Below are 27,027 nucleotides of genomic sequence, written 5' to 3'. Positions count from 1 at the left end.
CGATGCCGGTGACTGATGTACAATCTGTCGTCCTCATCGGGATTTAGTATGACAGCGATTGCTGGTCAGAGTCATCATCAATGCGCGCTCACCTAATACTGATAATGATAATAAATGAATTTAAAGCTTTTCATGACTTTGCTAATTGTGATTTAGGAAACGTGGGAGGGGGGGGGGGGGGGGGGCTGGATAAATGTATATAATGTGATAGTATTACAGATGTTAGGGACCCATGTGGTGCAGTCACCTGGTCGCGCTGCATGGGCCACATATAAGAACATATACTCCATGTTCATTGTGAGGGTTTATCAGAATTGTTTTCCTACCAGTGTTCTCAGTGCTAGGAGTGTGCGTCCGCGTTTCTCCTCCTCCAGCGTAATTGTGACTTAGAGCAGACGTGTGACGTTAGGGAGGTCCTGTCACAGGAGGAGATTGGCCCCTATGGTGTTAGTACATAGGTCCTAATTCAGTAAGGATGGCAGATGCTGCTAATTAGCAGAATTTGCTATCCTTGGAATCACATGCTAGGGTCCGCCCATCACAGGTCGGGGCCACCCAGGATGCTGCCAGCCGCCTCCCCCTGCAACAAGCAAAAATAGAGGAAGCCTCTTCCTGATCGCTGCTGCATGTGATGTCATGCAGCCACCGCGATCGCACCCTGACGCGTCCCCGTTTGCTCCGCACCGCTCCCCATTCGTCCAGCACCACCCCTGCAACGCTCCGTCTCTACCCTGGAAACAAAGCATTGCCTGATTGACAGACAGAGGCGACCGCATTTTCTGCTCCCCCCCCCCCTCATCCCACAGAGAATGCGGGCGCATGTGCAAGACAGGCGCATCTTTTTCTAAAACATTCCGTAATCAGGCCCATTATTCCTCGTTCTGTGCAACCATTGAGAACTCAACAACCTGTGAAAATGTAACTACATGTGACGTTCATTAATCTCATGGGTAGTTTAGCTGTAATGCAATGTATGTGACGGGAAAGTTCCTTGTTGCTCAGAGATGTCAGCGAGGAGGATATGGGAATTCACACATTTGTGTAACATGAGCGAGAATGAGGAAATGGGCGGAAACGCCTCGTCAGCCATTATTCTCCCTGCGCATTACACAACATGTCTTATTTATGTAACCTGATGACATGATTATACAGAGAGAAATCTGAGGTTATGTCTAATGGAGCCGTCACGCTCCCCATTGCTGAGCTCTCACCCCCAGGCGGTATTGTGTCATCGTTACGTCTGAATCGCAGTAGCTGAAGTTACTGGTCGTATTCTCTGGCAGAATGAGTCCTGATTACAGGTGACGTCAGAGGTTCACAAGGTGGAGGCTGAGACCTCCCAAACTTATAGGGGAAATGGCTGCATCCCCAGCGAGGATTTAGCTGGGAAAACATGAATTATAATAGTAATGTTACGCTGTGTAGCCAGGATTGGGTTAATGTTACACTGTATCCTCTGTGTAACCAGCCAGACAGGGGTTAATGTTACCCTGTATCCTCTGTGTAACCAGCCAGGCAGAGGTTAATGTTACGCTGTATCTTCTGTGTAACCAGCCAGGAGGGGGTTAATGTTACTCTGTATCCTCTGTATAACCAGCCAGGAGGGGGTTAATGTTACTCTGTATCCTCCATGTAACTAGCCAGGATGGCGTTAATGTTACCCTTTATCCTCTGTGTAACCAGCCAGGATGGGGTTAATGTTACTTTGCATCCTCTGAGTAACCAGCCAGGATAGGGTTAATGATACCCTGTGTCCTCTGTGCAACCAGCCGGGAAGGGGATAATGTTACTCTGTGATTTTAGTATTGTATTAGCTACAGGAGTAATTCCTGAGGACTGGAAAAGAGCGACTGTAGTCCCACTGCACAAAAGTGGAAGCAAGTTAGAGGCAAGCAGCTACAGACCAGTGAGTCTTACAGTAGTAGGATATTTTTTGGAAAAACTCTTAAAAGAAAGCGTTGTAGATTATCTTAAATCCAGCAATTTACAGGATCCCAAACAGCATGGATTCAATGGGGGGAGATTATGTCAAACAAACCTTATTGACTTTTTTGATTGTGTGACTAAAGTGATGGATAAAGGTGGAGCCATGGATATAGCTTATCTAGACTTTAGTAAGGCTTTTGACACAGTTCCACATCGCAGACTGCTAAATAAACTTGAAAGCTTGTGATTGAATACTAAGATTGTTGAATGGATAAGATCTTGGTTGTAGGATAGAAAACAGTGAGTTGTAGTAAATGGAGTGCATTCACAGGAGGGAAATGTTACCCCAGGGATCTGTACTTGGACCAGTGCTTTTTTATATCTTTATTGGTGACATTGCAAATGGCATTAAAGGGAAAGTTTGCATTTTTGCAGATGACACAAAGGTATGCAACAGGGTAGACACACCAGGTGGGGTAAAACAAATGATTGAGGATCTAGGTAGACTAGAGGAATGGTCAAGAGTGCAGCAATTACAGTTTAATGCCAAAAAATGGTAAATAATGCACCTGGGTCTCAGTGACGCTGTGCGATGCTTTTGCACCCTTGCAGGGGGGGTTACGGCCAGACACGCAGAACGGTCTAGCTCTGTGCTGGGCGTCCCCCCCCATGTCTGAGAAACTGATTGTAGATGTGCTAAATTTATCACATCTACGATCAGATCTGAATTACCCCCACAGATTACAACCTTATCACCTGCATGCTCTCCTCCATTACCTCACACTCAGTGTCGCTGAAGTCCTCCAATCCTCCTCAAACCCGCAGAAAGATTAACGCTATTAATTTTCATGAACTTTCCACCTCCCTGCAACAACTGCTCTCGCCTATTTCTCCATTCAGCTCTCCTGAGATGGCTGTATCACACCTGAACCAGACTCTAGTAATAACCCTTGACGATGTCGCTCCAGCTACCCATCACTCTCCACGTAGGCCTAGATGTCACCCGGGGCACTCTACATTCACAAGACACCTACAAAAACTCTCACGTAAAGGTGAACGCCAGTGACGTAATTCTCATATTCCAAGTGACTTCCTCACATATTAGATTGTCTACCGCTCTTACCGTAATGCCCTGGACGCTGCCAAACAAACCTATTTCCAATCTCTCATCTCATTTCCATGCCCTCATTATCATTATCAAGCCTCTTACACCAAGCAACTTTTTTATGCATTAAATCCCTTCTTTACCCACCCCCAACTAGCCACTATCAGTGCACGGGATCTCGCTTCCTCTCTCAAGGGCAAGATTGATGAGATCCGAGATGACATGGTATGCTCTTCCTCAGCCAGTGACCTGCTGAATTCACTGCCTGATCCCTCTGGCACTCTCTATTCATGTGATCCCCAGGGCCGTCTTTTCGTATGGGCTCAATGGGCTCTTGCCCAAGGGCCCCAGGAGTATAAGGCCCCTAGGCTGATAGCTGAGGGTCCCCTCTTTCCAGAGGTACTAGATTTTTGAAAATCGGTGCTGTGAAACGGTGATATCCGACTTCAAAGCAGTGGTCCCCATCCAAGACTGTTAATTGTTCTTCCCAGACAGATATCTCGGGTTCTGTCTGACTTAGAGTTTTTCTGAGGGTATAAAAACCTGGGACTCTCCCCTTTCAGTGGACACTGGCAGCTTGTCTCTACTATGCCCAGAATCAGAGATATCTGCCTTCAAGGAGCCGGTCCCTGCCCCAGCTCCACACGCCTAATATGCAGTTTTATATTTTTGTTGGTGGATTGCTCTGGCTCCTGAATTCTGATCCTGAGGAGGCAGGAGAGCCTGAGTGTGAGGAGGCAGGAGAGCCTGAGTGTGAGGAGGCAGGAGAGCCTGAGTGTGAGGAGGCAGGAGAGCCTGAGTGTGAGGAGGCAGGAGAGCCTGAGTGTGAGCAGGTAGGAGAGCCTGAGTGTGAGGAGGCAGGAGAGCCTGAGTGTGAGGAGGCAGGAGAGCCTGAGTGTGAGGAGGCAGGAGAGCCTGAGTGTGAGGAGGCAGGAGAGCCTGAGTGTGAGCAGGTAGGAGAGCCTGAGTGTGAGGAGGCAGGAGAGCCTGAGTGTGAGGAGGCAGGAGAGCCTGAGTGTGAGGAGGCAGGAGAGCCTGAGTGTGAGCAGGCCGGAGAGCCTGAGTGTGAGCAGGTAGGAGAGCCTGAGTGTGAGGAGGCAGGAGAGCCTGAGTGTGAGCAGGCCGGAGAGCCTGAGTGTGAGCAGGTAGGAGAGCCTGAGTGTGAGGAGGCAGGAGAGCCTGAGTGTGAGCAGGCCGGAGAGCCTGAGTGTGAGCAGGAAGGAGAGCCTGAGTGTGAGCAGGTAGGAGAGCCTGAGTGTGAGGAGGCAGGAGAGCCTGAGTGTGAGCAGGCCGGAGAGCCTGAGTGTGAGCAGGTAGGAGAGCCTGAGTGTGAGGAGGCAGGAGAGCCTGAGTGTGAGCAGGCCGGAGAGCCTGAGTGTGAGCAGGTAGGAGAGCCTGAGTGTGAAGAGGCAGGAGAGCCTGAGTGTGAGGAGGCAGGAGAGTCTGAGTGTGAGGAGGCAGGAGAGCCTGAGTGTGAGGAAGCCGGAGAGCCTGAGTGTGAGCAGGCCGGAGAACCTGACTGTGAGCAGGCCGGAGAGCCTGAGTGTGAGCAGGCCGGAGAGCCTGAGTGTGAGCAGGCCGGAGACCCTGACTGTGAGCAGGCCGCAGAGCCTGAGTGTGAGCAGGCCGGAGAGCCTGAGTGTGAGCAGGCCGGAGAACCTGACTGTGAGCAGGCCGGAGAGCCTGAGTGTGAGCAGGCCGGAGAGCCTGAGTGTGAGCAGGCCGGAGACCCTGACTGTGAGCAGGCCGTAGAGCCTGAGTGTGAGCAGGCCGGAGAGCCTGAGTGTGAGCAGGCCGGAGAACCTGACTGTGAGCAGGCCGGAGAGCCTGAGTGTGAGCAGGCCGGAGAGCCTGAGTGTGAGCAGGCCGGAGAACCTGAATGTGAGCAGGCTGGAGAGCCTGAGTGTGAGGAGGCCGGAGAGCCTGAGTGTGAGGAGGCAAGAGAGCCTGAGTGTGAGGAGGCAGGAGAGCCTGAGTGTGAGGAGGCAGGAGAGCCTGAGTGTGAGCAGGCCGGAGAACCTGAATGTGAGCAGGCTGGAGAGCCTGAGTGTGAGGAGGCCGGAGAGCCTGAGTGTGAGGAGGCAAGAGAGCCTGAGTGTGAGGAGGCAGGAGAGCCTGAGTGTGAGGAGGCCGGAGAGCCTGAGTGTGAAGAGGCAGGAGAGCCTGAGTGTGAGGAGGCAGGAGAGCCTGAGTGTGAGGAGGCAGGAGAGCCTGAGTGTGAGGAGGCAGGAGAGCCTGAGTGTGAGCTGGCCGGAGAGTTTGAGTGTGAGCAGGCTGGAGAGCCTGAGTGTGAGCAGGCCGGAGAGCCTGAGTGTGAGGAGGCAGGAGAGCCTGAGTGTGAGCAGGCCGGAGCCTTTGTTACTGTGAGAAATAGGACTGAGGCTGCTCTGAGAGACTTTGGTTGGTAAATAGCTGCCCAGTGTTAGTCAGTGTCCTGAATGGGGATCGGCTGCTTGTTCTATTCATTTAATGTCAATGTCAGTAAAGCGTCATTATGTCATTCATTCATGTAGCCCCTGGAATCTGCACCACATACCCCCTGTACGCAGCTAGTTACCCCGTATCATTACAAGTGGTGGAGAGAGCGAGCGTTCCGTCTGCGCAGTGATGTAAAGGAATATATAGACATATACTGCTCATCAGGGTGGTGTGTGAGGAAACATCACAAAGGATATTCTGAAGGGGTTACGGTCGTTAGGTCGACACAACTTAGGTTGACAATCATTAGGTCAACATGACCGTTAGGTCGACATGTACTAGGTCGACAGGTCAAAAGGTCAACATGAGTTTTTCACATTTTTTTTATTTTGTCATACTTAACGATCCACGTGGATTACGATTGGAATGGTAATCTGCCAGAAGCATGGCGAGCAGAGCGCGGGGACGCGGTACACTAATTGGGGTTCCCCATCACTTTACAGAGAAAACGACCCCAAAAACAGTCAAAAACCTCATGTCAACCTTTTGACCTGTCGACCTAGTACATGTCAACATAACGCCCATGTTGACCTAGTGACATCGACCTATTGAGTGTTGACCTAAGTTGGGTGGACCCAACAAGCCGTACGCTTCTGCAGTGTGAAATGAGTATAGGACAATGAACAGCGGTAACATTTATATTATCTGTGACTACAGGGGATTCCGTTATTTTACCGGCTGTCGGGGTCCCGCCGGTCAGGAGTCTGATGCCAGACAGCCAGTGAAATGCTACCGGTCAGAATCCCAACCAAAGCCCTGAATTCCCCCTCGTGTGGAATATAATAGTGTTGCGAGTGCAATGAGCGTGCGAGGGGACTCTCAGCGATCACCGGGATCCCGGCGCCGGTATTACACACCAGACCCAATATAAGATCTTATTCAGCGCAGTTCTCCGAGTGTAGCAGAACTACAACTGCACAGAACCGCACTGCAAGAGCCGCCCAGCACGCAGCCGCCTACAGATGCGTTCCCAGTTCTATGAGTGCAGCTGCAGGATTGCGAATGCATAGCAAAAATCATTCACCATCGGCAGCTGCGGATGACCCGTGACTGGAATAATGAGAATGCAGTCGCGTTGGGTGTCAGGATTAAGTCGCAGCAATTGCAGCTGACATCAGATGCACGCCCCAAAAACGGCCATGACACGCCTGCGTTTTCTCAACCGCTTACCGCAAATGCCATGTGTACACCTACGAATGCCCACCGCCTATCAATCAACCTGCGATCGCAGAAGATTCATAAATCACAGGACATGCACGCGCAATGTATTTGCAGCGCATGACCAGTCATCCGATAATTGGCCGATTTGCGATTTTGCCCATAATGCGGCAGACGGAGGGTTAAAGGAAAGTGTGTTTCATTTTGATGCAGACTCAGCACTTTGCCTTTCCTGCAGGGTGCGGGTCTGAGAAACGCCTCATTAAGGGTTGTCTGGACATTTCTTTCTCAGTTAAAGAGAAAGAGCCCTGTTACATGCTGGTCATTGTAGTGCCACCGACGTTTGAAAACAAAGTGTACAAGTGAAACAGATCAGTTTATGTTACATTGTGCTGTGAATACATTTCCAATCCAAGTGTTACAAGAAATATAAATAGAACTGTGCCAATAACGGGGACTTTTTATTTTATTTAAAGTGACAGACACCCAATTTGTTTTGGGAGACAAAGACTTCCAGTGTATACAGTGTGCAGATATACATGGTAGAGGTATGCTAATAGGAAACGCAGGTGGCCTGTGACCAGGGTCCTATCTGGATAAACACAAAGCCCAGACTATAGTGGATGGTCAGGAAATAACAGGTGTGGCTGGAGATGATATTGGGGCTCATTCCGAGTTCTTCGCTCGTTATTTTTTTTCCGCAACAGAGCGATTAGTCGCGAATGCGCATGCGCAATGTCCGCAGTGCAACTGCGCCAAGTAAATTTGCTATGCAGTTAGGTAATTTACTCACGGCATTACAAAGTTTTTTCTTTGTTCTGGTGATCGGAGTGTGATTGACAGGAAGTGGGTGTTTCTGGGCGGAAACAGGCCGTTTTATGGGAGTGTGTGAAAAAACGCTACCGTTTCTGGGAAAAACACGGGAGTGGCTGGAGAAACGGAGGAGTGTCTGGGCGAACGCTGGGTGTGTTTGTGACGTCAAACCAGGAACGACAAGCACTGAACTGATCGCAGATGCCGAGTAAGTCTGGAGCTACTCAGAAACTGCTAAGAAGTGTCTATTCGCAATTTTGATAAGCTAAGATTCACTCCCAGTAGGCGGCGGCTTAGCGTGTCTAAAGCTGCTAAAAGCAACTTGCGAGCGAACAACTCGGAATGAGGGCCATTATGCTGTACCTCAGCAGTATGGAATGGCCAGTGGGTGTGGTCAGTGTAAGGCGCATAGTAATGCAGGTGAAGATTACATAAGCATGGAAGAGTTTGATCATATGAACCTAGTTTTACATGAGAGACTGACCTGTTATACTGCGTAAATAAGGAAGTCAGCTGAAGAAATGTGTAATAAGCAAATTAGGGAAAGCTTGCACAATTATTTGTCCTCTGTAATGTCCCGTAAACAAGAGCAAGAAAAGAGGGAACTGGAAAGTGACAGACCTCAAATTGGCGGCTACAGTATGAATGTATTACAGACTATGAAAATGATGTCCTGCTTGCAAAGAATGAATGATTGTAAGGACAATTAGATGAGAAGATATTCTTTTTGTAAAACAAGAGAAATTGCACCAGAGTCGTTTTGATCTTCGGCAGAAAGTGGAGGAATTAAAAGAAAGAGACTTTGTAATTGTGTCCACACAAGTAAATCTGGAATATTGTGAATTAGAGAGATTCTCTGTCTGAGGAGCTTTGTAGAGTAGTAGAGAGATGTCCAGATGCGGCAGAGTCACGCTCAGAGTGACCATATTATCCCTATTACCTGGACACTCATGGATTACACAGGTTCTGGGGCTGGCTGACATCAAACCTACATTCCAGCAGGTTTTACTCAGCCCCAGAACCTGTGTAATCCATGAGCGTCCCAGGTAAAAGGGATACTATGGTCACTCTAGCTCAGTGGGAGAAAGGCTTTGAGGAAGACATGGAGAATGTCCGACTGGAAGTAAGCTTCAAGGAGCAAATATAGGCTGTACCCTGCTCCTGAAGAAGCTGGACTACATATACCAGCAAAACGCGTTGAGCCTCCCTGCCTGTCTCTGACACTCACCACCCTGCTGGCACTTACTGGACACTTCTTTGCAAAAGTTTAGACTTTTCACTGCAGCATCCACCCATTTGGTCCTTATAAACATCTCAGGACAAACAAGCTTTTCAGGTCATCTATGCGGTGGACACAATCTGCTTTGGGATCAATGGTAACTACCTCATGACTGCTTAAAGTATCGGATTTATGCCAATTAACCGATCAATTGAGTTTTACATCCAGTGACATTAGTCCGTAATTTAATGGTTCCTAGCCAGCCTTGTGGAAAACATTGTATTAATTAATTTTTTATACAGGCTTTCATGTGGCACATTTCATTTTAGTGTGTTTATTTTATTGTGTGTGATTAATAAATGTGTTTTTTATTTTTATGTATACAAGCCTTCAGAATTTCTTAAATAATATACCTTTGTATTTTTTGAGCAGCCAGCGCTGGTATTTTTTCTTTCTCCCTGTACATGGTAATAGCTGTGGCAGCCAACGCTAAGCCAGGCCAGAGCCTATGTTACTCTGTGAGAGACAGGACAGAGGCTGTTCTGAGAGACTCTGCACAAATACCCCCTCCTACGGAGCTAATTACCCCATATCACACACTATTTATAATCCAACATTAATCATCTGAATCATATGTAAAGCAATCAACTTATGGACATTCATTTTTCTCTGTATCCTCTGTATACCTTGCTAGAGAAGAGATGGGTATACACATTACTCCATACCCAATATATAACCCAACAGAGATTTTCTGTATCATACGTATAATTGCCAATATTACAGTACATGACCAGAATGTCACCAATTACAGAATGTCACTAATTACAGAATAGTGACAGGCACAATCTTTACACATGATTTTAGCCAATTTTAGGGTAAGGCTTAGAGATAGGCTGCAGTTTGGGTAGGACACCTATGGAAGACTAATTGGATGTCATGCTGACATTCTGGTATCTACGCGCTGAATGTCAGTTCTGGAGGGGTCTATGGGAGTCTGGAGGGTGCTCTGCTAGTCTGGACAGGTCTCTGTTAGTCTGGATGGGTCTCTGGGAGTCTGGATGGGTCTCTGGGAGTCTGGACAGGCCTCTGGGAGTCTGGAGGGATCTCTGGGCATCTGTACGGGTCTCTGGGAGTCTGGAGGGTGCTCTGTTAATCTGGTCAGGACTCTGTTAGTCTGGAGGGGTCTCTGGGAGTGTGAAGTGTGCTCTGTACATCTGGATGGGTATCTGTTAGTCTGGAGGGTGCTCTGTTAGTCTGGACGGGTCTCTGTTAGTCTGGATGGGTCTCTGGGAGTCTGGAGGGTGCTCTGTTAGTCTGGAAGGGTCTCTGTTAGTCTGGATGGGTCTCTGTTAATCTGGACGTGTCCCTGGGAGTCTGGATGAGTCTCCTGGAGTCTGGACCTGTCTCTGGGAGTCTGGACGGGTCTCTGGGAGTCTGGTGGGTTCTCTGGGAGTCTGGTGGGTTCTCTGGGAGTCTGGACAGGTCTCTGTTAGTCTGGACGGGTCTCTGGGAGTCTGGAGGGTGCTCTGTTAATCTGGGCAGGACTCTGTTAGTCTGGAGGGGTCTCTGTTAGTCTGGACATGTCTCTGTTAATCTGGACATGATCCTGTTGATCTGGATGTGTCCCTGGGAGTCTGGATGAGTCTCCTGGAGTCTGGACCTGTTTCTGGGAGTCTGGATGGGTCTCTGGGAGTCTGGTGGGTTCTCTGGGAGTCTGGAGGGATCTCTGGGCATCTGTACGGGTCTCTGGGAGTCTGGAGGGTGCTCTGTTAATCTGGTCAGGACTCTGTTAGTCTGGAGGGGTCTCTGGGAGTGTGAAGTGTGCTCTGTACATCTGGACGGGTATCTGTTAGTCTGGAGGGTGCTCTGTTAGTCTGGACGGGTCTCTGTTAGTCTGGATGGGTCTCTGGGAGTCTGGAGGGTGCTCTGTTAGTCTGGACGGGTCTCTGTTAGTCTGGATGGGTCTCTGTTAATCTGGACGTGTCCCTGGGAGTCTGGATGAGTCTCCTGGAGTCTGGACCTGTCTCTGGGAGTCTGGACAGGTCTCTGGGAGTCTGGTGGGTTCTCTGGGAGTCTGGTGGGTTCTCTGGGAGTCTGGACAGGTCTCTGTTAGTCTGGACGGGTCTCTGGGAGTCTGGAGGGTGCTCTGTTAATCTGGGCAGGACTCTGTTAGTCTGGAGGGGTCTCTGTTAGTCTGGACATGTCTCTGTTAATCTGGACATGATCCTGTTGATCTGGATGTGTCCCTGGGAGTCTGGATGAGTCTCCTGGAGTCTGGACCTGTTTCTGGGAGTCTGGATGGGTCTCTGGGAGTCTGGTGGGTTCTCTGGGAGTCTGGAGGGATCTCTGGGCATCTGTACGGGTCTCTGGGAGTCTGGAGGGTGCTCTGTTAATCTGGTCAGGACTCTGTTAGTCTGGAGGGGTCTCTGGGAGTGTGAAGTGTGCTCTGTACATCTGGACGGGTATCTGTTAGTCTGGAGGGTGCTCTGTTAGTCTGGACGGGTCTCTGTTAGTCTGGATGGGTCTCTGGGAGTCTGGAGGGTGCTCTGTTAGTCTGGACGGGTCTCTGTTAGTCTGGATGGGTCTCTGTTAATCTGGACGTGTCCCTGGGAGTCTGGATGAGTCTCCTGTAGTCTGGACCTGTCTCTGGGAGTCTGGACGGGTCTCTGGGAGTCTGGTGGGTTCTCTGGGAGTCTGGTGGGTTCTCTGGGAGTCTGGACAGGTCTCTGTTAGTCTGGACGGGTCTCTGGGAGTCTGGAGGGTGCTCTGTTAATCTGGGCAGGACTCTGTTAGTCTGGAGGGTGCTCTGTTAGTCTGGACGGGTCTCTGTTAGTCTGGATGGGTCTCTGGGAGTCTGGAGGGTGCTCTGTTAGTCTGGACGGGTCTCTGTTAGTCTGGATGGGTCTCTGTTAATCTGGACGTGTCCCTGGGAGTCTGGATGAGTCTCCTGTAGTCTGGACCTGTCTCTGGGAGTCTGGACGGGTCTCTGGGAGTCTGGTGGGTTCTCTGGGAGTCTGGTGGGTTCTCTGGGAGTCTGGACAGGTCTCTGTTAGTCTGGACGGGTCTCTGGGAGTCTGGAGGGTGCTCTGTTAATCTGGGCAGGACTCTGTTAGTCTGGAGGGGTCTCTGTTAGTCTGGACATGTCTCTGTTAATCTGGACATGATCCTGTTGATCTGGACGTGTCCCTGGGAGTCTGGATGAGTCTCCTGGAGTCTGGACCTGTTTCTGGGAGTCTGGATGGGTCTCTGGGAGTCTGGTGGGTTCTCTGGGAGTCTGGAGGGATCTCTGGGAGTCTGGAGGGTGCTCTGTTAATCTGGTCAGGATTCTGTTAGTCTGGAGGGGCCTCTGGGAGTGTGAAGTGTGCTCTGTAAATCTGGACGGGTATCTGTTAGTCTAGATGGGTCTCTGGGAGTCTGGACCAGTCTGTGGGAGTCTGGACCAGTCTGTGGGAGTCTGGACCAGTCTCTGGGTAACTGGTGTGTTCTCTGGGAGTTTGGACCAGTCTCTGGGAGTCTGGAGGAGTCTCTGGGAGTCTGGAAGGGTCTCTGTGAGTCTGGAGGGTGATCTGTTAGTCTGGACAGGTCTCTGGGAGTCTGGAGGGGTCATTGTGCATCTGGACGGATCTCTGGGAGTCTAGATGGGTCCCTGGGCATCTGGACGGGTCTCTGTGAGTCTGTAGGATGCTCTGTTAGACTGGACAGGTCTCTGTTAGTCTGGATGGGTCTCTGGGAGTCTAAAGGGTGTGCTGTTAGTCTGGACGGGTCTCTGTTAGTCTGGAGGGGTCTCTGGGAGTCTGGATGGGTCTCAGGGAGTCTGGACGGGTCTCTGGGCATCTGTAGGGGTCTCTGGGAGTCTGGAGGGTGCTCTGTTATTCTGGACGGGTCTCTGTTAGTCTGGAGGGGTCTCTGGAAGTCTGTACGGGTCTCTGGGAGTCTGGAGGGTGCTCTGTTAATCTGGTCAGGACTCTGTTAGTCTGGAGGGGTCTCTGGGAGTGTGAAGTGTGCTCTGTATATCTGGACGGGTATCTGTTAGTCTGGAGGGTGCTCTGTTAGTCTGGACGGGTCTCTGTTAGTCTGGACGGGTCTCTGTTAGTCTGGACATGTCTCTGTTAATCTGGACATGATCCTGTTGATCTGGACGTGTCCCTGGGAGTCTGGATGAGTCTCCTGGAGTCTGGACCTGTTTCTGGGAGTCTGGATGGGTCTCTGGGAGTCTGGTGGGTTCTCTGGGAGTCTGGAGGGATCTCTGGGCATCTGTACGGGTCTCTGGGAGTCTGGAGGGTGCTCTGTTAATCTGGTCAGGATTCTGTTAGTCTGGAGGGGCCTCTGGGAGTGTGAAGTGTGCTCTGTAAATCTGGACGTGTATCTGTTAGTCTAGATGGGTCTCTGGGAGTCTGGACCAGTCTGTGGGAGTCTGGACCAGTCTGTGGGAGTCTGGCCCAGTCTCTGGGTAACTGGTGTGTTCTCTGGGAGTTTGGACCAGTCTCTGGGAGTCTGGAGGAGTCTCTGGGAGTCTGGAAGGGTCTCTGTGAGTCTGGAGGGTGATCTGTTAGTCTGGACAGGTCTCTGGGAGTCTGGAGGGGTCATTGTGCATCTGGACGGATCTCTGGGAGTCTAGATGGGTCCCTGGGCATCTGGACGGGTATCTCTGTGAGTCTGTAGGATGCTCTGTTAGACTGGACAGGTCTCTGTTAGTCTGGATGGGTCTCTGGGAGTCTAAAGGGTGTGCTGTTAGTCTGGACGGGTCTCTGTTAGTCTGGAGGGGTCTCTGGGAGTCTGGATGGGTCTCTGGGAGTCTGGACGGGTCTCTGTTAGTCTGGATGGGTCTCTGTTAATCTGGACGTGTCCCTGGGAGTCTGGATGAGTCTCCTGTAGTCTGGACCTGTCTCTGGGAGTCTGGACGGGTCTCTGGGAGTCTGGTGGGTTCTCTGGGAGTCTGGTGGGTTCTCTGGGAGTCTGGACAGGTCTCTGTTAGTCTGGACGGGTCTCTGGGAGTCTGGAGGGTGCTCTGTTAATCTGGGCAGGACTCTGTTAGTCTGGAGGGTGCTCTGTTAGTCTGGACGGGTCTCTGTTAGTCTGGATGGGTCTCTGGGAGTCTGGAGGGTGCTCTGTTAGTCTGGACGGGTCTCTGTTAGTCTGGATGGGTCTCTGTTAATCTGGACGTGTCCCTGGGAGTCTGGATGAGTCTCCTGTAGTCTGGACCTGTCTCTGGGAGTCTGGACGGGTCTCTGGGAGTCTGGTGGGTTCTCTGGGAGTCTGGTGGGTTCTCTGGGAGTCTGGACAGGTCTCTGTTAGTCTGGACGGGTCTCTGGGAGTCTGGAGGGTGCTCTGTTAATCTGGGCAGGACTCTGTTAGTCTGGAGGGGTCTCTGTTAGTCTGGACATGTCTCTGTTAATCTGGACATGATCCTGTTGATCTGGACGTGTCCCTGGGAGTCTGGATGAGTCTCCTGGAGTCTGGACCTGTTTCTGGGAGTCTGGATGGGTCTCTGGGAGTCTGGTGGGTTCTCTGGGAGTCTGGAGGGATCTCTGGGAGTCTGGAGGGTGCTCTGTTAATCTGGTCAGGATTCTGTTAGTCTGGAGGGGCCTCTGGGAGTGTGAAGTGTGCTCTGTAAATCTGGACGGGTATCTGTTAGTCTAGATGGGTCTCTGGGAGTCTGGACCAGTCTGTGGGAGTCTGGACCAGTCTGTGGGAGTCTGGACCAGTCTCTGGGTAACTGGTGTGTTCTCTGGGAGTTTGGACCAGTCTCTGGGAGTCTGGAGGAGTCTCTGGGAGTCTGGAAGGGTCTCTGTGAGTCTGGAGGGTGATCTGTTAGTCTGGACAGGTCTCTGGGAGTCTGGAGGGGTCATTGTGCATCTGGACGGATCTCTGGGAGTCTAGATGGGTCCCTGGGCATCTGGACGGGTCTCTGTGAGTCTGTAGGATGCTCTGTTAGACTGGACAGGTCTCTGTTAGTCTGGATGGGTCTCTGGGAGTCTAAAGGGTGTGCTGTTAGTCTGGACGGGTCTCTGTTAGTCTGGAGGGGTCTCTGGGAGTCTGGATGGGTCTCAGGGAGTCTGGACGGGTCTCTGGGCATCTGTAGGGGTCTCTGGGAGTCTGGAGGGTGCTCTGTTATTCTGGACGGGTCTCTGTTAGTCTGGAGGGGTCTCTGGAAGTCTGTACGGGTCTCTGGGAGTCTGGAGGGTGCTCTGTTAATCTGGTCAGGACTCTGTTAGTCTGGAGGGGTCTCTGGGAGTGTGAAGTGTGCTCTGTATATCTGGACGGGTATCTGTTAGTCTGGAGGGTGCTCTGTTAGTCTGGACGGGTCTCTGTTAGTCTGGACGGGTCTCTGTTAGTCTGGACATGTCTCTGTTAATCTGGACATGATCCTGTTGATCTGGACGTGTCCCTGGGAGTCTGGATGAGTCTCCTGGAGTCTGGACCTGTTTCTGGGAGTCTGGATGGGTCTCTGGGAGTCTGGTGGGTTCTCTGGGAGTCTGGAGGGATCTCTGGGCATCTGTACGGGTCTCTGGGAGTCTGGAGGGTGCTCTGTTAATCTGGTCAGGATTCTGTTAGTCTGGAGGGGCCTCTGGGAGTGTGAAGTGTGCTCTGTAAATCTGGACGTGTATCTGTTAGTCTAGATGGGTCTCTGGGAGTCTGGACCAGTCTGTGGGAGTCTGGACCAGTCTGTGGGAGTCTGGCCCAGTCTCTGGGTAACTGGTGTGTTCTCTGGGAGTTTGGACCAGTCTCTGGGAGTCTGGAGGAGTCTCTGGGGGTCTGGAAGGGTCTCTGTGAGTCTGGAGGGTGATCTGTTAGTCTGGACAGGTCTCTGGGAGTCTGGAGGGGTCATTGTGCATCTGGACGGATCTCTGGGAGTCTAGATGGGTCCCTGGGCATCTGGACGGGTATCTCTGTGAGTCTGTAGGATGCTCTGTTAGACTGGACAGGTCTCTGTTAGTCTGGATGGGTCTCTGGGAGTCTAAAGGGTGTGCTGTTAGTCTGGACGGGTCTCTGTTAGTCTGGAGGGGTCTCTGGGAGTCTGGATGGGTCTCTGGGAGTCTGGACGGGTCTCTGGGCATCTGTAGGGGTCTCTGGGAGTCTGGAGGGTGCTCTGTTATTCTGGACGGGTCTCTGTTAGTCTGGAGGGGTCTCTGGAAGTCTGTATGGGTCTCTGGGAGTCTGGAGGGTGCTCTGTTAATCTGGTCAGGACTCTGTTAGTCTGGAGGGGTCTCTGGGAGTGTGAAGTGTGCTCTGTACATCTGGACGGGTATCTGTTAGTCTGGAGGGTGCTCTGTTAGTCTGGACGGGTCTCTGTTAGTCTGGATGGGTCTCTAGGAGTCTGGAGGGTGCTCTGTTAGTCTGGACGGGTCTCTGTTAGTCTGGATGGGTCTCTGTTAATCTGGACGTGTCCCTGGGAGTCTGGATGAGTCTCCTGGAGTCTGGACCTGTCTCTGGGAGTCTGGACGGGTCTCTGGGAGTCTGGTGGGTTCTCTGGGAGTCTGGTGGGTTCTCTGGGAGTCTGGACAGGTCTCTGTTAGTCTGGACGGGTCTCTGGGAGTCGGGAGGGTGCTCTGTTAATCTGGGCAGGACTCTGTTAGTCTGGAGGGGTCTCTGGGAGTGTGAAGTGTGCTCTGTATATCTGGACGGGTATCTGTTAGTCTGGAGGGTGCTCTGTTAGTCTGGACGGGTCTCTGTTAGTCTGGACGGGTCTCTGTTAGTCTGGACATGATCCTGTTGATCTGGACGTGTCCCTGGGAGTCTGGATGAGTCTCATGGAGTCTGGACCTGTTTCTGGGAGTCTGGATGGGTATCTGGGAGTCTGGTGGGTTCTCTGGGAGTCTGGAGGGATCTCTGGGCATCTGTACGGGTCTCTGGGAGTCTGGAGGGTGCTCTGTTAATCTGGTCAGGATTCTGTTAGTCTGGAGGGGTCTCTGGGAGTGTGAAGTGTGCTCTGTAAATCTGGACGGGTATCTGTTAGTCTAGATGGGTCTCTGGGAGTCTGGACCAGTCTGTGTGTGTCTGGACCAGTCTGTGGGAGTCTGGACCAGTCTCTGGGTAACTGGTGTGTTCTCTGGGAGTTTGGACCAGTCTCTGGGAGTCTGGAGGAGTCTCTGGGAGTCTGGAAGGGTCTCTGTGAGTCTGGAGGGTGATCTGTTAGTCTGGACAGGTCTCTGGGAGTCTGGAGGGGTCTCTGTTAATCTGGACGTGTCCCTGGGAGTCTGGATGAGTCTCCTGGAGTCTGGACCTGTCTCTGGGAGTCTGGACGGGTCTCTGGGAGTCTGGTGGGTTCTCTGGGAGTCTGGTGGGTTCTCTGGGAGTCTGGAGGGATCTCTGGGCATCTGTACGGGTCTCTGGGAGTCTGGAGGATGCTCTGTTAATCTGGGCAGGACTCTGTTAGTCTGGAGGGGTCTCTGGGAGTGTGAAGTGTGCTCTGTATATCTGGACGGGTATCTGTTAGTCTGGAGGGTGCTCTGTTAGTCTGGACGGGTCTCTGTTAGTCTGGACGGGTCTCTGTTAGTCTGGACATGTCTCTGTTAATCTGGACATGATCCTGTTGATCTGGACATGTCCCTGGGAGTCTGGATGAGTCTCCTGGAGTCTGGACCTGTTTCTGGGAGTCTGGATGGGTCTCTGGGAGTCTGGTGGGTTCTCTGGGAGTCTGGAGGGATCTCTGGGCATCTGTACGGGTCTCTGGGAGTCTGGAGGGTGCTCTGTTAATCTGGTCAGGATTCTGTTAGTCTGGAGGGGTCTCTGGGAGTGTGAAGTGTGCTCTGTAAATCTGGACGGGTATCTGTTAGTCTAGATGGGTCTCTGGGAGTCTGGACCAGTCTGTGTGTGTCTGGACCAGTCTGTGGGAGTCTGGACCAGTCTCTGGGTAACTGGTGTGTTCTCTGGGAGTTTGGACCGGTCTCTGGGAGTCTGGAGGAGTCTCTGGGAGTCTGGAAGGGTCTCTGTGAGTCTGGAGGGTGATCTGTTAGTCTGGACAGGTCTCTGGGAGTCTGGAGGGGTCTCTGTTAATCTGGACGTGTCCCTGGGAGTCTGGATGAGTCTCCTGGAGTCTGGACCTGTCTCTGGGAGTCTGGACGGGTCTCTGGGAGTCTGGTGGGTTCTCTGGGAGTCTGGTGGGTTCTCTGGGAGTCTGGAGGGATCTCTGGGCATCTGTACGGGTCTCTGGGAGTCTGGAGGATGCTCTGTTAATCTGGGCAGGACTCTGTTAGTCTGGAGGGGTCTCTGGGAGTGTGAAGTGTGCTCTGTATATCTGGACGGGTATCTGTTAGTCTGGAGGGTGCTCTGTTAGTCTGGACGGGTCTCTGTTAGTCTGGACGGGTCTCTGTTAGTCTGGACATGTCTCTGTTAATCTGGACATGATCCTGTTGATCTGGACATGTCCCTGGGAGTCTGGATGAGTCTCCTGGAGTCTGGACCTGTTTCTGGGAGTCTGGATGGGTCTCTGGGAGTCTGGTGGGTTCTCTGGGAGTCTGGAGGGATCTCTGGGCATCTGTACGGGTCTCTGGGAGTCTGGAGGGTGCTCTGTTAATCTGGTCAGGATTCTGTTAGTCTGGAGGGGTCTCTGGGAGTGTGAAGTGTGCTCTGTAAATCTGGATGGGTATCTGTTAGTCTAGATGGGTCTCTGGGAGTCTGGACCAGTCTGTGGGAGTCTGGACCAGTCTGTGGGAGTCTGGACCAGTCTCTGGGTAACTGGTGTGTTCTCTGGGAGTTTGGACCAGTCTCTGGGAGTCTGGAGGAGTCTCTGGGAGTCTGGAAGGGTCTCTGTGAGTCTGGAGGGTGCTGTCACAACTGAGGGCCTGAGCTGACGGGAGGCAGCCTCAGTTGTAGGGGCTGAGATGTAACGGAACCTGGGAGGTTGTATCAGACCCCTAGACATGTAAGTAACATGTAGAATAACTGCCTGAAGGCGTGACCACGACAACCAGGATAAAAGTCAATGATGTTTATTATGACAAACTCCGTAACACAGCAGCAGTAAAGGAAACATAAAAGTCAACAGAGGATAAATACAATTCCTGGGTACTACAGGGTGGCAAGGGCCACAGGCACTGGTAGTGTGAGACAGTTCTTATAATCTTCTAGTTGGAAAGTCCTTACCAGGCCTGACTGTAGCAATGGAGAGAACCCAGGATCGTACCAGCTGGTGTTCCAGGAAAGGCTGGGCTGCTGAAGATAAAACGGCTGCTGTGGATACTGGCTGGAACCAGACTGTTGTTGGTACGGAGTGGATACTGGCTGGAACCAGTTAAATAATAAACGAACTTGAGAGCGATGAAATAATAATGAAGTTTGGAGTTTGAGAGCGGTGAAATAATAATACCGGTGGAGAGTGGTAAACTGCAGAAAGGACACCGGCCCTTTAAGAGAAGCTGTACACTGCTGGAAGCTGGGCTGGAAGCAGGTGATTGTTGTAACTGGAAACAGGTGAGTCCAGAATGGATCGGAGAGTCAGGCTACACCGCAGATGGAATGCTGGTGCGGGTCTCTATAGCAGAAGTCTGGAGACAGGAGCTGGAACCTGGAAGACAACCACAGGAGAGAGACAAACTGGAACTAGGTTAGACAACCAAAGCACTGACGCCTTCCTTGCTCAGGCACAGCTTACTTATACCTGCAGCAAGGAAGGGGTTGGCTAGGCAATTATGCAAATCAACAATACAGACAGCAGATTGGTGGAAATGATCAGATGACAAAATCCAAGATGGCTGCGCCCATGCAGACACTTGGAGGGAAGTTTGGTTTGTAATCCATGTGAGAATTGAAACAGTAATGGCGATGCCGGCCACAGGAGACAGGAGACGCCAGACTGACAAGCGCACATTTAACCACGCGGGCACAGCGGAGGCCGCGGCTGATGAAATCACCACTCTGACATTCTGCATGTGGAAACTCAGGAACAGCGAGATCCGGTCCTGGAACGCTGAGCCAGCCTTAGGAGGCATCTGAAGGGTAAGTAATGGCGTCCAGATACCCGGATCGTGACAGCACCCCCCCCCTTTAGGAGTGGCCCCAGGACACTTCTTAGGCTTTAAAGGAAACTTTGCGTGGAAATTTCGGACCAAGGCAGGAGCATGGACGTCTGAGGCATTGGTCCAAGAGCGTTCTTCAGGACCATAGCCCTTCCAGTCAATGAGGTATTGTAACTGACCGTAACGGAAACGTGAGTCCAAAATCTTGGCCACCTCGTACTCGACTCCCCGTTGAGTCTGAACTTTGGGAGCTGGAGGAAGTGCGGAATGAAACCGATTCAGGATCAGCGGTTTCAACAAAGAAACATGAAATGTCCTGGGTATTTTCAAGAAGGATGGTAACTGTAACCTGTAGGCAACAGGATTGATGACTTGTTCAATCTTGAAGGGTCCGATGTAGCAAGGTGCAAATTTCATGCTGGGAACTCTCAACCTCAAATTCTTCGTGGACAGCCACACACGATCACCCACCTTGAGAGCAGGAACCGCTCTACGCTTCCTATCGGCAAACTTCTTATACCTGAATGAGGCTTTAAGCAGGGCTGCGCGGACGTTCCTCCAGTTATTTGAAAACTGACGCAAGGTGACATCCACTGCTGGAACAGAAGTTGCGGGAAGCGATTGGAATTCTGGGACTTTAGGGTGGAATCCATAATTAATGAAGAATGGTGTAGAAGAAGATGAGGAATGGTATTGATTGTTGTGGCTGAACTCGGCCCAAGGAAGGAGTTGAACCCAGTCATCTTGAGAGGAAGACACATATATACGGAGGAAGGCCTCCAAGTCCTGATTCACCCTCTCGGTTTGACCATTGGTCTGAGGATGGTAAGCCGTGGAAAACTTTAACTTGACTTGGAGGGCTTGACACAAACTTCGCCAAAATTTGGCTACAAATTGTACTCCACGATCCGAGATGATCTCTTCAGGAAGACCGTGAAGTCGGAAGATCTCTTGTATAAACACTTGAGCCAACTTGGAAGCTGACGGAAGACCGGTGAGAGGGATGAAATGTGCCATCCTGGTGAACCGGTCAACTACCACCCAGATGGTATTAAACTTGTTGCAGATAGGTAGATCGGAAACAAAGTCCATCGACAAATGGGTCCAAGGTCGACGGGGAACAGATAATGGAACCAGTTGCCCCGCAGGCGACTGGCGGGAGACTTTGTGTTGGGCACACTTTGGGCAGGAGGCAATAAATTCCATAACGTCCTTCTTCAGAGTTGGCCACCAGTAGGACCTAGAAATAAATTCAAGGGTTTTCTGAATGCCTGTATGTCCAGCAAAACGGGAAGCATGGGCCCAATGCATGAGCTTCTTCCTTAGAACTGGCTTAACAAAACTTTTCCCTGGTGGAGGCGTAGAGTCCATCCCTACCGTGGAGAATGCCAACGGATTAATAATAGGATGCTTGTCTGCAGACTCGGACTCATTTTCTTGCTCCCATGAGCGGGAAAGGGCATCGGCCTTACGATTCTGAGAACCCGGACAGAACTGGAGTTTAAAGTCAAACCTAGAGAAGAAAAGTGCCCATCTGGCCTGACGAGGATTCAGACATTGTGCGCCTTTGAGATATAAAAGATTTTTGTGGTCGGTAAGTATGTTGATTGAGTGGGAAGCTCCCTCCAACAGGTGTCTCCACTCCTCCAGAGCGAGCATGATGGCTAGCAACTCCTGATCGCCAATGGCATAGTTGCGCTCAGCTGGGGAGAACTTCCGGGAGAAGAAACTGCAAGGATGTAGATGTCCATCTTTGGCCCTCTGGGATAACACTGCTCCTACTCCAACGGAGGAGGCATCTACCTCTAAGATAAAAGGAGAGTCGGTGTCGGGCTGTTTCAGAACTGGTGCAGAGATGAACCGTTGCTTCAGAAGGTGAAAGGCTTGTGTAGCTTCCTCGGACCACTTGGACGGATTAGCACCTTTCTTGGTTAATGCAGTGATAGGCGCCACAATGGTGGAAAAGTCTTGTATAAATTTTCTATAATAATTGGCGAACCCTAAGAACCTCTGGACCCCTTTGAGGCTTAAGGGTATAGGCCAATTCTGGATTGCTTGGAGTTTCTCAGGATCCATCTCTAGTCCGGAACCGGACACAATGTAACCTAGAAACGGAATGGTTTTAACTTCAAACACACACTTCTCCAATTTACAATAGAGGTGATTGACACGGAGACGGGAAAGAACCTCTTTTACCCAGAAACGATGATCTTCGAGATTATTAGCAAAGATGAGGATGTCGTCTAGATAAACCACGACATGGCGGTACAAGATGTCCCTGAAAATCTAATTCACGAAGTGCTGGAAGACTGCTGGAGCGTTGCTCAATCCGAAGGGCATGACGAGGTACTCATAATGTCCGTCACGGGTGTTAAAGGCGGTCTTCCACTCGTCACCCTCACGGATTCGGATGAGATTGTAGGCACCCCTCAAGTCCAGCTTTGTGAAAATAGTTGCACCACTAACTCTATCAAAGAGCTCGGTAATCAGGGGTAAAGGGTATCGGTTCTTGACGGTAATGTCGTTCAGACCTCTGTAGTCGATGCACGGACGCAGACCACCGTCTTTCTTCTTAACGAAGAAGAAGTCTGCGCCGGCTGGAGAAGAAGATGGTCGGATGAAACCCTTCGCCAGGTTCTCTTTGATGTACTCTTCCATGGAGTGTGTCTCAGGCAGAGACAACGGATAAGTTCGGCCTCGCGGTGGAACCTTCCCTGGAATGAGGTCGATTGGGCAGTCCCATTCTCTATGAGGAGGAAGGATATCAGCAGAGGCTTTACTGAACACGCCCGTGAAGTCTTGATATGGAGGAAGCGGAACATCAGATGACCTGGGGAAGGAAGAACAAACAGGAAGAACTTTGGCTAAACAAGTCTCAGCACAGGAGGGACCCCATGCCAGTATTTGCGTAGTCGTCCAGTCAATTGATGGGTTGTGGAGACGGAGCCATGGAAGGCCTAAAACCACTGGATGTGTGGCTCTTGGAATCACTAAAAAAGAAATATACTCAGAATGAAGAACTCCCACTCTCAGACGAACTGGAAGAGTCCTTAAGGAAATGACTGCGTCAAAAATCTTGCTGCCATCCACGGCAGTCAAAGAGATGGACGAGGACAGTCTCTCGGTGGGTAGGGACCACCGTTTAACATAAGCTTCGGTTATGAAATTCCCAGCTGCTCCGGAATCAAGGAGGGCAATGACGTTCCTGTAACGTTGAGCAATTTGGAGCGACACTGGGAGGTTACAGTCATGAGGAGATGGAGAGGAGATCATTACTCCTAGCCGGCCCTCTCCTTGGCGAGCTAGGATCTGGAGTTTCCCGGACGTTTGGGACAGGCATTGATAGTGTGCGACGGAGCTGCACAGTAGAGACAGAGAGACTCAGAGAGACGTCTTCGGCGCTCAGCGGGAGATAGACGGGAACGACTAATTTGCATAGGCTCATCCTTGGATGGAGATGGTTGACGAGGAGGAGGAGCAGAAGATTTAGGAGTAGATGATCTTCCTCGCTCGGTTGCTCTCTCTCTGAAACGTAGATCAACCTTCGTGCAAAGAGAAATTAGCTCATCCAACTTAGAGGGCAAGTCTCTGGTAGCTAACTCATCCTTGATGCGTTCTGATAAGCCATGCCAGAATGCAGCATACAGGGCCTCGTCGTTCCATGCCAGTTCGGATGCCAGGATTTTAAACTGTATAAGATACTGTCCCACAGTACGTGTTCCCTGGCGTAAACGGAGAATCTCAGATGAAGCAGATGTTATCCGGCCTGGCTCGTCGAAGATGCGCCTGAATGTAGCTACAAAGTCAGTATAGGAGGATAGCAGAGGACCAGACTTCTCCCATAAAGGTGATGCCCAGTCAAGGGCTGAGCCACTGAGAAGGGAGATGATATAGGCAATTTTGGTACGGTCACTGAAGAAATTGCCAGGTAGAAGCTCAAAGTGGATTTCACATTGATTGAGAAATCCCCTGCAGAACCTTGGAGATCCATCAAATTTTGCTGGCGTTGGAAGATGAAGATGTGGACTGGAAATGGGTAAGGTGGGTGGGGTTACAGCTGGTGTCACTGTAGTGGACGCACCGGACTTGCCAGGTCCACGGAGGGTCGTTTGAATCCCATCCAGCCGTGTAGAGAGATCCTGGAGACAGCGGATGATGTGGCCCTGTGCAGCCTCCTGATGTTCAAGTCGGGCTGCCAGTTCTTGCATCGGCCTGGCCGCTTGATCCTGGTCTCCGGCTGGATTCATTAGGTCAGTGCTTACTGTCACAACTGAGGGCCTGAGCTGACGGGAGGCAGCCTCAGTTGTAGGGGCTGAGATGTAACGGAACCTGGGAGGTTGTATCAGACCCCTAGACATGTAAGTAACATGTAGAATAACTGCCCGAAGGCGTGACCACGACAACCAGGATAAAAGTCAATGATGTTTATTATGACAAACTCCGTAACACAGCAGCAGTAAAGGAAACATAAAAGTCAACAGAGGATAAATACAATTCCTGGGTACTACAGGGTGGCAAGGGCCACAGGCACTGGTAGTGTGAGACAGTTCTTATAATCTTCTAGTTGGAAAGTCCTTACCAGGCCTGACTGTAGCAATGGAGAGAACCCAGGATCGTACCAGCTGGTGTTCCAGGAAAGGCTGGGCTGCTGAAGATAAAATGGCTGCTGTGGATACTGGCTGGAACCAGACTGTTGTTGGTACGGAGTGGATACTGGCTGGAACCAGTTAAATAATAAACGAACTTGAGAGCGATGAAATAATAATGAAGTTTGGAGTTTGAGAGCGGTGAAATAATAATACCGGTGGAGAGTGGTAAACTGCAGAAAGGACACCGGCCCTTTAAGAGAAGCTGTACACTGCTGGAAGCTGGGCTGGAAGCAGGTGATTGTTGTAACTGGAAACAGGTGAGTCCAGAATGGATCGGAGAGTCAGGCTACACCGCAGATGGAATGCTGGTGCGGGTCTCTATAGCAGAAGTCTGGAGACAGGAGCTGGAACCTGGAAGACAACCACAGGAGAGAGACAAACTGGAACTAGGTTAGACAACCAAAGCACTGACGCCTTCCTTGCTCAGGCACAGCTTACTTATACCTGCAGCAAGGAAGGGGTTGGCTAGGCAATTATGCAAATCAACAATACAGACAGCAGATTGGTGGAAATGATCAGATAACAAAATCCAAGATGGCTGCGCCCATGCAGACACTTGGAGGGAAGTTTGGTTTGTAATCCATGTGAGAATTGAAACAGTAATGGCGACGCCGGCCACAGGAGACAGGAGACGCCAGACTGACAAGCGCACATTTAACCACGCGGGCACAGCGGAGGCCGCGGCTGATGAAATCACCACTCTGACATTCTGCATGTGGAAACTCAGGAACAGCGGGATCCGGTCCTGGAACGCTGAGCCAGCCTTAGGAGGCATCTGAAGGGTAAGTAATGGCGTCCAGATACCCGGATCGTGACAGGTGCTCTGTTAATCTGGTCAGGATTCTGTTAGTCTGGAGGGGTCTCTGGGAGTGTGAAGTGTGCTCTGTAAATCTGGACGGGTATCTGTTAGTCTGGAGGGGTCTCTGGGAGTCTGGACCAGTCTGTGGGAGTCTGGACCAGTCTGTGGGAGTCTGGACCAGTCTCTGGGTAACTGGTGTGTTCTCTGGGAGTTTGGACCAGTCTCTGGGAGTCTGGAGGAGTCTCTGGGAGTCTGGAAGGGTCTCTGTGAGTCTGGAGGGTGATCTGTTAGTCTGGACAGGTCTCTGGGAGTCTGGAGGGGTCATTGTGCATCTGGACGGATCTCTGGGAGTCTAGATGGGTCCCTGGGCATCTGGACGGGTCTCTGTGAGTCTGTAGGATGCTCTGTTAGACTGGACAGGTCTCTGTTAGTTTGGATGGGTCTCTGGGAGTGTGAAGTGTGCTCTGTAAATCTGGACGGGTATCTGTTAGTCTAGATGGGTCTCTGGGAGTCTGGACCAGTCTGTGGGAGTCTGGACCAGTCTGTGGGAGTCTGGACCAGTCTCTGGGTAACTGGTGTGTTCTCTGGGAGTTTAGACCAGTCTCTGGGAGTCTGGAGGAGTCTCTGGGAGTCTGGAAGGGTCTCTGTGAGTCTGGAGGGTGCTCTGTTAATCTGGTCAGGATTCTGTTAGTCTGGAGGGGTCTCTGGGAGTGTGAAGTGTGCTCTGTAAATCTGGACGGGTATCTGTTAGTCTAGATGGGTCTCTTGGAGTCTGGACCAGTCTGTGGGAGTCTGGACCAGTCTGTGGGAGTCTGGACCAGTCTCTGGGTAACTGGTGTGTTCTCTGGGAGTTTGGACCAGTCTCTGGGAGTCTGGAGGAGTCTCTGGGAGTCTGGAAGGGTCTCTGTGAGTCTGGAGGGTGATCTGTTAGTCTGGACAGGTCTCTGGGAGTCTGGAGGGGTCATTGTGCATCTGGACGGATCTCTGGGAGTCTAGATGGGTCCCTGGGCATCTGGACGGGTCTCTGTGAGTCTGTAGGATGCTCTGTTAGACTGGACAGGTCTCTGTTAGTCTGGATGAGTCTCTGGGAGTCTAAAGGGTGCTCTGTTATTCTGGACGGGTCTCTGTTAGTCTAGAGGGGTCTCTGGGAGTCTGGATGGGTCTCTGCGAGTCTGGACGGGTCTCTGGGCATCTGTAGGGGTCTCTGGGAGTCTGGAGGGTGCTCTGTTATTCTGGACGGGTCTCTGTTAGTCTAGAGGGGTCTCTGAGAGTCTGGAGGGTGCTCTGTTATTCTGGACGGGTCTCTGTTAGTCTGGAGGGGTCTCTGGGAGTCTGGAGGGTGCTCTGTTAGTCTGGACAGGTCTCTGTCAGTCTGGACATGTCTCTGTCAATCTGGACGTGTCCCTGGGAGTCTGGATGAGTCTCTGGGAGTCTGGACCTGTCTCTGGGAGTCTGGACCTATCTCTGGGAGTCTGGTGGGTTCTCTGGGAGTCTGGAGGGATCTCTGGGAGTCTGGAGGGATCTCTGGGCATCTGTACGGGTCTCTGGGAGTCTGGAGGGTGCTCTGTTAGTCTGGTCAGGACTCTGTTAGTCTGGAGGGGTCTCTGGGAGTGTGGAGTGGGCTCTCTGCATCTGGATGGGTATCTGTTAGTCTGGACAGGTCTCTGGGAGTCTGGATGAGTCTGTGGGAGTCTGGACCAGTCTGTGGGAGTCTGGACCAGTCTGTGGGAGTCTGGGCCAGTCTGTGGGAGTCTGGACCAGTCTCTGGGCATCTGGTGGGTGACAGGGATAGGCAGTGGGTGACAGTGACAGGCAGTGGATGACAGGGATAGGCAGTGGGGGATAGGGACAGGCAGTGGGTGACAGGGATAAGCAGTGGGTGATAGGGACAGGCAGTGGGTGACAGGGATAGGCAGTGGGTG

The 27,027-nt window shown here is 51.4% G+C and overlaps 1 protein-coding gene across 1 annotated transcript in view; it reads left to right on the top strand.

The window, feature by feature from the left end:
* SLC39A4 (solute carrier family 39 member 4) overlaps nt 1–27,027 on the top strand; it is a 121,984-nt gene that overhangs the window by 6,913 nt on the left and 88,044 nt on the right. The gene's annotated exons all lie outside the window — the stretch shown is intronic.

This window comes from Pseudophryne corroboree, chromosome 5, assembly GCF_028390025.1.
Source record: "Pseudophryne corroboree isolate aPseCor3 chromosome 5, aPseCor3.hap2, whole genome shotgun sequence".
Classification (NCBI taxonomy): Eukaryota; Metazoa; Chordata; class Amphibia; order Anura; family Myobatrachidae; genus Pseudophryne; species Pseudophryne corroboree.
This window is presented reverse-complemented; position numbering and strand designations above follow the sequence as displayed.